General features: G+C 39.0%; 1 long non-coding RNA gene across 1 annotated transcript; it reads left to right on the top strand.

Moving 5' to 3' along the window:
• The first annotated feature begins 1,705 nt into the window (after positions 1-1,705).
• On the top strand, positions 1,706-2,751 carry LOC136278524 (uncharacterized). Its single transcript, XR_010716377.1, has 2 exons — positions 1,706-1,807; positions 2,200-2,751. It is a non-coding gene; the product is annotated as an uncharacterized lncRNA (long non-coding RNA).

A 2,751-nucleotide genomic window follows, 5' to 3' on the forward strand; every position in this document is an offset into this window, starting at 1 on the left:
TGTTCACATGCTGATCACGCGTGCTATCTTGATGATGGTTGACGTTGCCATGCACGGACAGGGCCGGGTCACATGACGAACACGAGATTTTTGCCCATAAAACTATTTTGTCAGTCATTTTGTATTTCAACGTAATTGGATTACGATCATCTGGAGCATTATGGGGCAAACGCTCTAAATACTTATAGACGCATACGCAAGTCGTATTGTTCGCGGCCAATCCACACAAAAAGATGTTTTTAAGCGGTAATTTTGGATCGGACAGAATCGCGAACGCTTGAAAGCATTGAATGCCTTGTATGTCTTGTATGCCAAGTATGCCAATGTCTTAGTTGAAAACGTAAACTCGTTGTAAAAAGCAAAATCTGAAATTTGAAACCAAACTGCATATACTCTATGCAATCTATTGAACAACACTACTACCGTGAGACTGAAGAACAAAATTCAAATGGATGCAAACTGCTAGTGAAGAAAGACGCCATGTTGGATTCACTTGATGCCAGGGAACGTAGCTACGATAACAGTGCGAATGGTATTAATTTCACAATCATAAAGGTGAATCTTATGTTTGTTTTCATTGTAGTTGTATGGATATTCTTTTTTAATAAATACATGATCAAAAATCCCGTGTTTTTTGTGTATAATGTTATTATGTTAAGTACTGTTTACTCAATTGTCTTGTCACAGGCGACCCAAGGTCACGTTTCGAGAAAGCCGGAGCCAACGATTAATTCACGAACGCGTCACGCGTTGTGTGACTCAGAGTAAGTTACTCTAGGAACCGTTGAAAATTTGAACACGTTATAAGGAATAGTATAGGGAACGAAATATGGTCGATTTACAACGATAAATATTTCGAAATATGAAGATTTTGCTCGAAAATCAATAAAACTTACTCATACCCTGTGTATCCGTTGTAGTTTCTGGCGATTGTTGCCGTTTTAAGCTTGCTTTACCATCACTATTATTCACGTCATCTACTTTTATTACATTGGTAAAATCTGTACAGACATCACACCAACCAACTCGCGCGCAAAGTAAGAAGACTATGTTGAAGGCTTGAAATTATATTACGATCGATTTTCATCAAGAAATGGGCCAGGAATTTTCCACAATAGTGCAAATAATCGTGAAGGCTGATCGAGGAAAAGCGATTGCGTGACGCTCGGTAAGCTGTAAGATGACATGTTATTATGTACCAGACGTAAAAACTCTTCAGATTCTCAGTCTGCATTTTTTACCCACTCTGCAGTCTATATTTTGTATCCGGTCTGCAGTCTGCTGTTACATTTTGTACTAACAGGTATCCGTGGCACAAATACAGTTTATTTTTGGTTACATTTATTCGCACAACACACATAATCTACCACAAAATACCTGTGTGTGAGGTAATTCGACATTTTCATTCTTTCCCGCGTTAATAATCTTCTTTCCTTTTGTAAGAATGTAGACCACTTACAATGTTTCAAGTAATCCACCCACCCTAGAAAAAATAACTTTTGCATGCATAGCATGCCTATGTTTTGAGACAGGTGTATGCCCTTGGCCAGACTTGAGCTCACTATTTCAGTATACTAGTCCGACACGCGTAGTATCACTACACTTGATTCCACGGATCCAGTACCATCCAGGTATCCCAGTTACCCTGCTCACAGGGTCTAGTTAGCAGTTAAAGGCCCATTTCCAACCTTGATGCAACGCGCGCCGCGACCTAATTTCCTGTAACACGAAACTCCTACATCACTGAAAACCTTCTAAAATCGTCTTTCTCAAGAGCCATCCTGGAGATGTAGTCAACTATTTTACGGTAAATACATTCGCCGTTCGTTATTTTACAGTTTCCTTACAGTATTTTGAATTTTTTCTGGAAGAATCCGAAGAAAATCTTTTTTAAGTGTCACGCTTGGATCTCTTCGTACTCTGTGAACAGAGTCGGCGAAAAGGATAACGTTTAAATTTTTTCACTTTCTAGAGGTGCTAGAGGATTCTAAATGAGGATAAAATATTTCCAATAGAAATTGGTATTTTTTAAAGAGAAATATGGAAAAATATCAGACTGCCGGACTTTTAGTTATTCGAAGACCGTGTCCGGTAGTGTCCGGTATAAATTTTCTTAGTGTCACTCTAATCTCTAATCTCTTCGCACTTTGTGTACAAGGTCAGCGAAACGGATAACGTTGGCATTTTTTCACTTTCTAGAAGCGCTTGAGGATTGTAAATGAAGATAGAACATTTTCCAACGAAAAATTGGTATATTTCGTAGAGAAATGTGGAGTTATTTGAGGACCGAGCCAGCCGTGTCATTGAAAGAAGTGTCAAGCGCTTGGATGGCTTCGTACTCTGTATACAGGGTTAGCGAGAAACATCAAGTTCGAAATTTTAGGCTGCCTGGAAGCGCTTGAGGATTGTAGGTAGAGGTGGAACATTTTCGTATGAATAATTTTGGATTTCGAAGAGAAATATGGAAAAATATTGGACTTCCGGACGATTAATTATTTTAAGTTTAGTCACTCCATTTCAGGAACGTCAGCGACACTGACAGTTTGCGTTACAATTCTTATTTGCTGCTTTGCATGGGCAACAACCACGACCACTCTTTCGAGCGCAAGTTCCTCTCCACGGGCAGGAAACTTTTACTGACCCTTGGTCCTATTTAACAAGGATGGCAAACTTCAATTTAAAAAAATTGATGACTGAATGAAAACGTGGTGGATCAACATTTTCATTTTAAAAAGCATTCAGGCCGAGTTA

The sequence above is a fragment of the Pocillopora verrucosa genome, unplaced genomic scaffold (assembly GCF_036669915.1).
Source record: "Pocillopora verrucosa isolate sample1 unplaced genomic scaffold, ASM3666991v2 scaffold_14, whole genome shotgun sequence".
Lineage (NCBI taxonomy): Eukaryota > Metazoa > Cnidaria > Anthozoa > Scleractinia > Pocilloporidae > Pocillopora > Pocillopora verrucosa.